The sequence below is a fragment of the Lepidothrix coronata genome, unplaced genomic scaffold, assembly GCF_001604755.1.
Source record: "Lepidothrix coronata isolate B3197 unplaced genomic scaffold, Lepidothrix_coronata-1.0 Scaffold17, whole genome shotgun sequence".
Classification (NCBI taxonomy): Eukaryota; Metazoa; Chordata; class Aves; order Passeriformes; family Pipridae; genus Lepidothrix; species Lepidothrix coronata.
In genome coordinates, this window is record NW_016690197.1 from 7,640,112 (window position 1) to 7,652,571 (window position 12,460).

The 12,460-nt window shown below is 38.0% G+C and overlaps 1 long non-coding RNA gene across 1 annotated transcript; it reads right to left on the reverse strand.

Annotated features, from left to right (window-relative positions):
- Positions 1-1,254: 1,254 nt before the first annotated feature.
- LOC108493462 lies at positions 1,255-8,236 on the reverse strand. The gene is made up of 3 exons (XR_001873474.1): positions 7,966-8,236; positions 3,329-3,362; positions 1,255-1,573 (listed from the first exon to the last, which is right to left on the reverse strand). It is a non-coding gene; the product is annotated as an uncharacterized LOC108493462 (long non-coding RNA).
- Between the last annotated feature and the right edge of the window lie 4,224 nt (positions 8,237-12,460).

The following is a 12,460-nucleotide window of genomic DNA, read 5'->3' on the forward strand; positions in this document are numbered from 1 at the left end:
CATTCCATGAAATATTTTCCTTACATCTCCTTCATGTAAGTTGGGAGTACGCTCGTGGCAATTCTCTTCCGAAAAACCAAGCCTAGAAACAACTTCCCATGACTTCCTGCAAGCCTATTTTCAATCTAAATATCTTTAACTAACATAGCCTAAAAATGCCATGTGTCTTTAATTAGGTTTGCATTTCTCTCGGAGACTGGGAGCAAGGGCAGAGAGAACATAATGCAATAGAAACCCTGGGAAAATTAGATCTGAAAATGAGATAAAGAAAACAGATTCTGAACAAAGGACTGAGACAGGGAGAAAATTTATTTTGGGAACATCACCTAAGCATTCTTCTGACTGCTTTGTGTATCTGAGAGATTTCAAGAAAGGAGGAGATTTTATTTAGTCCATGAAATGACAGTGACCATAGACTTCCTTTTAGCAAAGGAAACATGCCTTCTACATTTTAATTTCAAATTACTATTACAGGAGATAAAAAATGTGGGTTTAAACTGAAGCAAAACATTTTAAGAAATTACACACACACATGTCTGAGTTTATACAGTTCATGTGTCCACAGCACAAAACCCTTGGGATGTCAGCTTCCTTCTGCTGCTGTAGGAAACCAGTACTTCTATAACTTTCAGGAAGAGTTAAAAATAATATCACTAAATGTATTTCCAAATGTGAGTATCAGCAGGGAAGGTCGTTTGCTGCACTAACTGTTGTCAGGGAGGCTCTGTACAGACAATGTGTTTCTGAGGTCTAGTTGTGGCTCTTGATGGTTACAAGTGTATCACTGTGGCAAGGCTGCTTTCCAAATCTTGCAGCTGAGAAAATGCTGGGAATAACACAGTAACCTTCACTGAAGTACACAGGATCAATGTTGGTTTAATATCTGAAGTCGAAAGAGAATCATGGTTCATGGATTTTCAAGGCTCAAACCCCAAAAGCAAGTACCTTTCAAGTGGCTGTAGAAAGATCTCCAACACTCTGGGGACCCCTCTGATTGCGTGTCGGATGTCCAATGCCAGGCTGAGGTATGAGTGTAAATTGCCACACGTCTCGCAAATAGACCTGCCAGTGCAAGAGCAGATGGCATTGCGTGATGTCTTTCTTACATGGATTGTGAAAGAGAGATTCTTATGCCCAATGACACTGATCAACAGGGTAACACAACAGGTACTATGATCTTTGGATTTGTGGATTTGTGTCTAGGCTTTAAGAAAATTTATGTCCTATTCCACACTAACAAACAAGTATCATTAGTCTTCTTCAAAACAACAAAAAATATGAGTACAAAAAACCCCCATGAATATATTTTTAAGAAGTACTAATATCACAGATACAAAATTCCAAAGCAGATATGCTGATTACAGTAGTGAGTGACCCGTGTCCTTTTTTCACAAAACCTTTAGTGCATGCAAGCAGAGGAGCACAGAGGTGCTGTATGAGAGGGGGACCATGGCCTATGCATTGAAGTCCAGCAGGCCACACTGAACAGTGCAGCAATCTGCACCACTGCAGAGGGAAGGAGGAACTGTGAATTACTCCATCCTGACTGCTGCCATTCTGCTCTCTTCATCACCTACAAAATAGGAAGGAGTAGAGTTGCAACCCAGACCTGACCTTGGCTTATGTCTCTAAGAAAACATTAAGATAAGAGAAGTAAAACTAAAAAAGAAATCACACAAACAAACCAACAACCAAGAAAAAAGAACAACCAAACCCGACCAACAAACAAACAAAAAAAAAACAAAGTCTACCTAACCCATAAACAGCCCAACATGTTGAATCTGCATAGTTTAGCTTCTGCTCAGGGTCTCTCCAGTATAGGATTGTAGTTGCAGAAGCTGCATAAAGGCAAGAACTTGTGAGGTCTGGGAGTAGAACAAGAGGGAGTGTGGACATGCAGGGAGCAGAGGGAAAAATCACTAGTAGATGCAGGACCAGAAGAACAGCAGCTGACAGAGGCCAAGGGTTGAGGTGCCTTGTCACAGAAGAGCTATGTAAAGAATCTTGCCCAGCACCTGTCCATAGTGTCCCAGGCTTTGTTGTTCTGTAATAATATCTAAAGCTGCCAAAATATATTAGGGAAAAAAAAAGAGGAAAAATGTAAAAAACAGAAAAACAAACAAAAGGAAAAAGAAGAAAAAATAGAACAAGAAAAGAGAAGCAAAAATAAAAAAGAGAAAAGAGAAAAAAACAATGATAATGATGGCATCCATTTGGAAAGAGTCATTTAGGAAAGGTTCAACTCTGTCACAGAGGAAGGAAAGAAATAGCCATTATGATAAAATAATTTGTTTTTTTTTCTGATAACTAAATAATTTAAAAGTGCATGCAAATGTAAACCGAGTTATATTTAAAATGGTGATAATGGCCTACAATCAGCTTTGAGCCTGCAACAAAACATGTTAAATACTCTTAAGTTATGGCTTCCTTTCAGTACATTTGAATGTATAGAAGCATTCCAGGGAATTACCCCTGCAGCTGATAATAACTGCAGAATGGAGAACTGTGCTTCTTTGCTCCACATCCAGCGTGTGGCTCTCCCACCTCATCCAAAATCAAAGGAGTTTTGTTTCTTTCTACTGTGTTGTTTCCCCTTCTGCTCTCTCTAGACTGAATTTTGAGCAGGGCAATACATAGGAAACAAGGTGTCACTGCCCCCCTGGCCTACAAAATTAAACAGGTGGCAGCTGACACCTTAGAAATGTATTTTCTTGCAGTTGCTGTGGTCAGAATGTAGCTTTTACAGTGAGAAGAGGTAATTTGGCACTACTGCTAGTACTGCAAATGTTCCCATATGCATGGAATGCTCCAGAGCTTCATGAAAATCTCCAGGATGTTTCTCCTTTCTCATTTTTCATTTCCAGCTAACACCCTACAGCAACACTAAGTTCAGACTTGTTAGTATTCCAGAAGCAGAGAAAGATACTTTTATTTGATATAAGAAATAGAAAGTACTTCCTATTTACATTTTCCTAAGAGCACAAATACTTAGACAGATTTTCACAGGAAAGTAGCTGTTGTCATATAGTTCAGACCACTGCCCCGTTCAAGTCCAATCAGATTGTGGCCACTCCTGACACTTTCAGAAGAAGATGTAAGAAACCCTACTTAGAATTCTCACCCAAGATTTTTTTCACCCCAGTAATATGGCAGTGAATTTCTCCACACTTTTCTTGTAACCTGTAGCTCATTTTGGACATGAAATAGTGCTGGGTCAGAATTTAGATATATGGATTCCCCTACATATGAAAATCCCACTGGGGTGGGATTTTACAGGCCACATGATTCACATACTGGCAAAATGACATTCATAAGTATTCGGACTTACAAAACTGCTGAGCTCACGAAACTCCCATTGTAGTCTGAAAGAAATACAGATATAACATCATTATTTGAGATTATCAACAGTAAATACTCCTATCTTTTTGCTGCCAAAAATTACTGTTTTAAAGTAACTGGAGGTTTTGTTTAGCAGAATAGTAATATCAGTTTATCTGCTAGATGGTTGTGGATGATCTGTTTTCTCTGCATATAATGGTATTACTTATATCTACTGATGCTTTTTGCAAGTTTATTCAGCACTGTGTTTTTCAAAGGGTGGGTTAGATATTAGCTAATGTGTAGTTCTCTCTTCTGAGGCTGGCATGGAATAAGTCCTTATTTTAGAAAAGAAGGAACTGAGACTATCTGAAAATAAATAAACATTTTTTCATTCTTTAGTAATGCCTGGAAGTTGCTAAATCATATTTTTAGGTTTAGTCTGTGGCTGCCTCTTTTTGAGCTATTTGAGAGCACTGTTTCTATGTGCTTTTATTTTTTGTGATTTGACATGAACACAGTAATTACACAATTGAGTGTTAACAGACTCAGAGGTGTTAAGAGGTGGTCTCAGAATTAGTTTCCCAGTTCAGTGCTGTCATGGGTTTTAGCCAGTGGTCTTGGACACAGCTCTGAATTAGCACAGAGTACATTGTTAGTTCTATTCTGCCAATTCTGGATGTTCTAAGCTAATTCTTTTAACTTCTCTAGCTCCAGTAATATAGGAGAGAGAATATAGGAGAGAGAATATAAGAATATAAGAGAATTAATTCTTTTGAATTCTTAACTTTAGGAGTTAGATTTCAGATAGAGATGATGTGATACTACTTATGTCTTGGCAATCTCTTTTTCTCCATGCTCCCATTCTTGAAATGTTTGGCATAGTTATAGCTTTCTTACTTGGGGTGATTTATTTACTCTGTAAATTATACTACTGTAAGACTTCTGAATATCTTTCGACTGTTTATAGGAACATTTGAACATGTGGGAGAATACTTAATGTAAGATACTAGTTGTACATACAAACAAGACCAGAAAAAGGTGGAACATATACACAAAGAATTATCTTTGCTGAAATCCTCGTGTCACTGAATTAAGTAATAGAATGCACACCTATTTTAATAGAGCAAGGGAAAAAAAAATAGACCTGGAAAAAAAAATCTCTTTTCCCTTTTTCCCTCTTTTATCATTACCAGAATTAATGCATCGGAATTGTATTTTTAGATATGTGCACATTATTTCCAAACACATTCAGTCTAGATTTAAACACTCTTGAAAGTCCAGAGGTGTTCCTGGAGGTGTGAAGCAGAGCAGGAGCTGCCTTAGGACTATGTACATAAACACTCTGAACATGACTTAGCCTGTTTAAAATTCAACTTCTTGAAGCAAATAAATTTGTTTTGCTGTAGAAGTTCAAGGTAGCTCAGCCAATAGATGTGGTCAGCAGTGTCTGACCACAGTGAATAGTGATCTGGTGGACATGGTGCAGTCTCACTGGTCAGCAAACTGCACAGGGCTTGGGGTGTGTGAGGTACCTTTGCAAAGATCCACAAAGGAACACGTAATGTATAGGAGGCTTTATAACTGTGATGGAAGTTGGGGAATATCCATTCAGTCATGAGTGTTGTTGATGAGTTTTAACATCTTCCAAAATGTCTTCCAGTCTGCAGAGCTTTCAGACGCTCTGGGAGATGACAGGCAGCTCATATGGGCCTCTCAGACAGAATTTATATAGTCTGTGGTATTCCAGCGTGCTTTTTGGTAATGATACTCTGTTATTATTAAAAAACTGCTATTAGCATTCTCTTGAGAGGTGAGCATATTCCCTTGGTTATCTTTAAATCCCTGACAGGAAGTGCCTCAACTGCAGTTGAGCACAGTGCAGCCCATTTGTTAACAGTTTATAGGGTTGTCACAACGTACAGAGGAGAGCTGTAAACTTTTCCTAGCGGATCATTTGTGCCTTCTCTCCTAGTAATTCTAGGAATAGTCTGCCCACTTCATGCTAGACAATATTAATTTTCTATTTGCTGAAGAATTGGCCATACCAAGCAGCACACAGAAAACTAGCAGAAAGACAAATATTTCTTCTTGCAGTAGAAATTGCATATAGTTATCATGAAAAAGTCAGTAAGGTGGTGTAAACTGTTGTTATATTTGCGTGTTGTCATCTGCAAAGACAAAAAGACCTTGTCTTTATTTGGAAATTTGCAGACACTGAGGTAGAGGAAACTTCCCGTTTTTTAAGAGACAGCCAACAGGTGCTTTTCTCAATCCTGGGGTAATCTCTGCTCACACGACTTTTTGTCCCTTATTCTTGTGAGTTTACCTTGTGCAGGAACGCCAGGAGCTGCCCCTGTGGTTTCCAGATGAGAGAGTGCCTTAGATTTTAAATGGTCTGCAGTGTTGCAACGTGGGCTGTGACACAAAGTCAAGTTTTTAAGAGCAACACCCCAAGGTGTGAAACTCATTGTCAGCAAGACAGGAGTTCTCAGTTCAAAATATATATATGAAGTAAAAATTTTTAAAAAGGAGTAAAAATCACTTGCATGAAAGCTAATTTAAAATCCCCTTTTAAAACTGATCACCTTTAATCTGTTCAGAAATACAGGAACAGTTCATAGCTCTCACTGAGAACTCAGCGACAGGCTCTCCTTAGTGGAAAAAACAGATTTGGGATCTTGTAGCATCAAATCCTAACTTTTCACCCCACTAAGTGATCTGTGAAAATACTTTCTGTAATCTAAAATAAGACAGGCAGACCGGAAGTACAAAGCTGCTGTTTTTCTGTGGGAAACTAAATGCAGATTCAGAGTTCCTTGAGTCAGATATTTTGCATTGTTTATTTGGAAGGACCTGGATTTCTGTTGTTTTGTCTATGTAAGTCATACAAGAAGAAAATTCTTCAGAATGTAGTAGCTACATGGAGAAAAATCCCTTTTCCTTGCTCTGTTTCACTTGGCTATCACTGGCTGTGTAACTGGTGCATGCCGAGATGGACTGTCCTGTCCCTGAGGAAAGCCTTGGGGGAAGAGCTGCTAGAGATATTAAAATTTTGGTTTGTTTCTGTTTTCCTTTATCTATTGACAAAAATATTATGCTTGTATCTCTCTTAGGCTAATCTATTAAAGAAGTTTCACCAGGGTTTGTTGTTGTGCTGACATGCTCTGCCCCTGTGAAAGAGTATATATATCTCAGTACTGAATTATTTCTGAGGTTTTACTTGCTAATTTTTTCCCTACAATGTTAAAGACTAGTTCAGGAAGCTATTCTGTCTTGACACCACTGTGCATCAGTGGTTGCAGGTTGTTTCTTATTTTGGGGGAGAAAATGAAAGGTGGGAAAGTGGGACATCTGTTAAAATTCCTAGAAAAGTATGTCTTGGTTGGTACAGCACTGAGGGCCCTTGAAGATCACTCAGCAGTTATACTGCTGGGTGTCAAGCTGAGGAAATGTTGAGGAGGTCACACTGCTAGGAACTGTAGGAAATGTATATGAAGAGTAGGGATCAGCCCATGTATTGGTACAGTCTTCACTTTGTCATGGTGTAGCTTCTGAATTGTTAACAGTCAAAACTGCCCTCCACCTTCTATCTTCCTCACTGTATTGTGTACAGCTAAGCTACACCCTCTCTAGTGATTTTTTGATTCTTGCTGTTGTACATTGCTAGGAAATTTTCTTGAGCTGCCACATCCTAAGATGAAAAATTATTCTTCCCACTCTCCAGCCCTACTGTATCCTTTCTGACATGGAATATTTTATGTAAAAACCAAACCATTTTCAATTACTTTTCATAGCATATCTCATAAATGGGTGGTTATATACTGCTGTGGCTCTTTTCTGTATATATACATTTAACTTACCTTCAGTGTTATGAGGGCAGGAGCAAGACCTCATCATGTGATGCTTATCTTGTACTGCACCTTTTTGTCTGATTTTTGCAGAACAATGCTAGTGTACAGTTAGTGCACAGTTATCCAAAATATTGTAATTACTTTGTCTGTCATCTCTCAATGATAATGGCAGTCTCTGCATTAAACAGAATTGCTGTTGTTAGTATGTTTCCTGTTATTTAAATGCATGATTTTATGACCCCAATAGCCAAATAATGATTAAACTCAGAAAAGTTTGATTCAAGAAATTCTAGAATCTCATGACATTATGCTGAAAAAAACCAGAGAATGTTTTGTATATATACATATACCTCATGTAAATTACATACACCTCATGTAAATTTTAAAATGTTATTTCATTCAATTTAAAAATTGTAAATTCATAAAAGCTTGATAAGACAAGCAAGAACTGGGAGCTCAGTACAGGGAACAGTTGACTTGTTTCAGTAACAAGCCATCTGCTTAATCTGATATGATGATTTAGTGTCATGATGGCTAGGGCCATAGGAGTATCCTTTAATAAATATTGTCCTGATATATGTCCATTCCCTCCCTGCCACATCTTGAAATCTTTCACAAAACTCTTGCAGGTAACTTGAGAATAACCTGAGAGCAGGACTTGTAATGCAAGAACACGAGTGAATCACAGTGATCAGCAAGTGTGACTATCCCAGTGATCACTGTTATGATCTTGTGACCAGCAGGGGGGAGAAGCTTGACTTAAACATAGAAACTGAGACAAACATTTTCTTACCTTCTAGAAAGCAGAGCCTGCTGTTCCTATTATGATGTCTTCCTTATTGTGACAAATGTCCTGAGATTACACAGAGAGCACAAACATTTATTTTGGGTAAAATAAAAACCTTAAGAGTCCAGATTTTTGTTGTCTCTTTCCAGCTCCACCTCTGATGTCTGTCTATTATCGGACATCTCAGCCTCCATGGCTGAAGCAGATGTAATCTTTACACAGCTCAGAGCAATGAGTCACATCTTGGTTCTGTCCCATAAAGCACATAGAGTTCATCATGAAATACAGAGTTATTTCCAGACAGGGCCCCTCTCTGAAAAATGTTAACAGGTGGAAGCCCTAGTAGATAACTTAACGTCTGCTCTTCGAGAGAGGGTTATTTTTACCACCAGCCTGAGTTTGGTGAGTGCAAGTGTGCCATGCAATGATATACAGAAAGCATTTATAGCTGGAGTGGTCTGGACCTGTCCCTCCTCATTTTTAAAGCAGAAGAGGCAAACAGTCTGATAATGTGTAGGCATTTGTGTATTCGTAACACCCACATGAGGACATTATTTGATTTCTAGGCACAGAATTAATTTGATCACTTAGGCAGAGAACTGGATTGGGAATAAAGAGAACTAAATACCAAGTTCCATAGGTGCTTTGATTAAAAGAATTGTACAGAAATATTTTGAATGAAAATGCAGCTTATCTTTGTAGGGTTACTGTTGACAATAAGTTTACAGCCATGTGAACATGTCTAGAATTTCATATGCTTATATATAAGAAATCATCTAAGGAAAAAAGTATTTTTCTGCCTCCATCACTTTTTTGCTTGAGGAAAGATTATTAACTTGTAGCTTTTCAGAAAATTTTTTTTCCTAGTGTCTAGCTTTGGTTTTTTTACACTTGGAGAAACATACTTGCACATGACACTGAATAACTTTTTTGAAGAAAGTTGAGCTGGTGATTGGATGCAATAGTCTTATCTGATGACTGCTTAGCTGAGGAAGAAGGAGACTTGATTGCTTGTGGAATTCCCGCTGTCTCAGCCCGAGTGGATGGGCAGTGACCTGCATCTGCCCCCAGCCTGGCAGCTCTGCTCATGACTCATCACAGGGACTTCAGTGCCTTTGACACCACTGCCTGCTGAAGTACGTGAGGCCCACCAGCGTCCCCTGTGTGTCTAGGATAGCAATGCCTTATAAAAGCATGATGCATTCCTAACGTGTCCCTGAGAGAAAGAAGTCCAACTTTATCTGGGTCAAGTTCTATGGAGAAGGACTGTAGAAAAGAAAGCCCATGACAACAATGTAAAATGGTAAGTATGGTATAAACAGAGTTTAGGTTTAGGAATGAGGAATTCAGTGGTAAATCACATGAACTCTCCTTCCCACTTACTGAATACATTACGTGTTTTTAGAAAATTCTGCATTAGTAATACTATAAAAATCTGCTTTTATTGGATTATGGATTGTATTGTGTATCCACAATTAAAAAAGGGAGGTTGTGCTCCCCACATGCTTTTCTATCTGAGCCACTACTATCTCTTATTGTAAGAGAACTGCTCTGTATATTTTCATTGCTTTGTCTTTTCTAAAACCTCAGTATGCCAGAATGCCAAATAGAGTCATGTTTTTGATGAGTATCTTTTCTCTAGAAACTGGGCTGAGAGCCACAGACTTGCTTCCAGTGAACCACCAAAGCTTCTTTTAATTTGATGACCTAAGTTGCTGTTGAATTTGGATAAACTCAGACAAGTTTATATGTGAAAGTGTCTGTCTTTCATTGCTAATCCTTTGAACTATTCAGTCCTCTTAAATCCTCTTTTTTTTTAGGCTTAAAAAGGTTATGTCTCCATCCAGACACTTTCAGTGTTCTGTTTTAAGGTCTTAAAAACTCATTTCAAGGCTTTTCCTGTATTTAAGACAATACTGAAAACTGCAAAGAAATTTTTTAAGTAAAGATTTTTGCAACATCAGCCAGCAGACAGTAGTCTTTTTTTACTGAGGTATAGATGTACTTAATTAACTAAAGTACATTGTTCACATATTTTAATATCACCTTTTCTAGGAAAAGACATGAAACATATTCAGGTTATACAATGTCTTGCTTAAAAAAATTCTTCATCAATAAAACATCACAAAATCTCCTTTCAAGAAAGAAGTCAGCAAATCATTTCATGATTTTCAAGGTAACATGACTAGAGTTTGGAACACGGGACAATAGCAATGAAATGGAATAATGTGCCTGAGTTCAGAATAGTCAGTGCTTCATATCAGTAGGCTTTGAGACAGAGATAGAAGAAAGTTTTGTGTCATGGACTCTTAGATGTTGAGTGCACTTTGACACTGCAGTCTTTTTCCCAAACCTGGACACTTGGAGGGGTCACTATTTCTAATACTATCACACTGGAGAGAAGTGAGAGTTTTCTGAATCAAGCTACTTCAAGCTATAAAATGTCTAAACTTCTCAAAAATTACTTCTCTCTTTACTTTTTTCTTTCTATTTTCAGTTCTTATTTAGTATCGGTTTGAAACCAAGACCTTTGATGATTTTAACAGCCAAAAAAGTGTAAATAGAGAAAGTGTAAGTATGGTTATTAAATCTGTGAAGTTCTACAGAGCTTCAGTGATACTTACTCTCTTCTGACAAAAGTGTCCCCATCTTTATCTTAAAGCTTGTGGAATCAAGATGGCGATCATTAACTCTGGTAAATTTTAAGAAAGATAGACAGTGACATAAAAGGGATTTTTTTCCTTTTTTTTCTTTTTTTTTTTTTGTTTTGTTTTGGTTAAAATCAAGAACATTGCAGAACATATGTTTCCATTAAGTTCTCAACAGCAGAAATTGCCATCTTTTACTGAGCAAATTGCAACTTTCAACTTCTCATGGAAATTGCTCCTCTTTTAAGGTCACAAAGATTCAAATGTAATCAGTCATCCTGGAAATGGGATCTGAGAATCTGAAATTGTCTGAACTTGTCAGCATAAGGAACTCTGTGCTTGCTTAGTGTGAAATAAAAATGTTCACAGCTACTATGAACAGTAGGAGATGGAAGTTACTTAATTTTTTCTGAACTTCAGAAAGTGTTTTAAGACACTCATATAAGTGCTGTACTCTGGTAAGGTGGCATAGTGGTAGCATCTACTATCCTAATCTGATACTAAATTCCTAAGTAAACACATTCCTATACCTTACCAGATATGAAAAAGGTATCAGGAAATGCCATACTTAAAAATAGAGAGGCAATTCAGCCTTCAACAGAGTCAGCCTGCATTTGTCTCTGGTGGAAATCAAGGATTTAAAGAAATTACCCTTAACCTTTTGGATTCCAGATAGAACTGCACTTAACATGGACTTGCTTTTGTTTTAAATCCCTTCTCTGACAACTGCCCCTCTAATTACAGAATGCAAAATCTGATGCTTTCAGGTCCAAAAGCTACAGTATGCTTTACATCCTGAAACAATCCTCTGTGCTAGCTATCAACTCTGTCGTGGAGATGGTTGCTAAAACTCTTGACACTTTCCTCACTGTGAAACACAGTATTTTAAATAAAATAGTTCAGCTTAAGGCTTGCTAACAGATGCAAACAAATGAGAAGCAGAGCCTGACCTCCCTAGTGTGCTTTTTTCTTTTACTAAGGCTGTGCCTTACACCACAAGCTTTAGTAAAATGCTTCCATGTATCACAAAGCCTCCCTTGTAGAGATGAAGAGGGAATGCCCTCGTTTCCATGCCCCCCGGGGGGCTCCCCAAAACACCCCGTGTTGCCCTGTGTCGCTGGTGCCCTGGGAGCAGCCCGACTAAGCAGAACATCGGATTCGTTCCAGGCACTTCTGGCTGCCAGCACATTGTAGAACTAACTTGCAAGGAATGTTCCCCTTGGCAGGCAGCCTCCTCCTGGCACCAGTGCCAAATGATATCAACCATAATTGTTGCTATTTATGATATTTCTTGTTGCTTTTATGAATCACTGCTAAGAAAGCCAGGTTATTCCAAATCTTTGAACAAGTCGTACAGCAAGAAGCCTGATAATAGGTAGAGGACAGTATGAATTATTTTGAATTGATTCTACAGTTTTTTGAGCTGAGAGATAAAAGCATATTCTGCTTAAGGTGGGAGCTTCAAATCAAAAAACTGCTGAGTCTTAAGCCTCCAACCTTGGCACTGTCTTGCTGTGTGCCCTGGAGTTTCTTGAAAGTCTCTCTTTGTTTTCTTTTACTTAGACTATTTGCTATTTTCTTTTAATTTTCTTTTTTTCAGCTGATTTGAAACTAATGTAAGCAAGCAGGCCCACATGCAAATAAATATTCCAGTATTGAGAATAATATCATCTGTATGTAATGGCTCTGACTGTGTGTAAGACTCTGAGCTTCTTTGTGTGTGGATGAAATACATAGATAAAAATGGTAATTCTAGTTTGGACCGAAAGTAACACGCAATTAAAAATATAACAACAACTCTATCCTATTTTTCTTTTCCCAAATAAGCAAAATGCAACTATATGTGACATTTC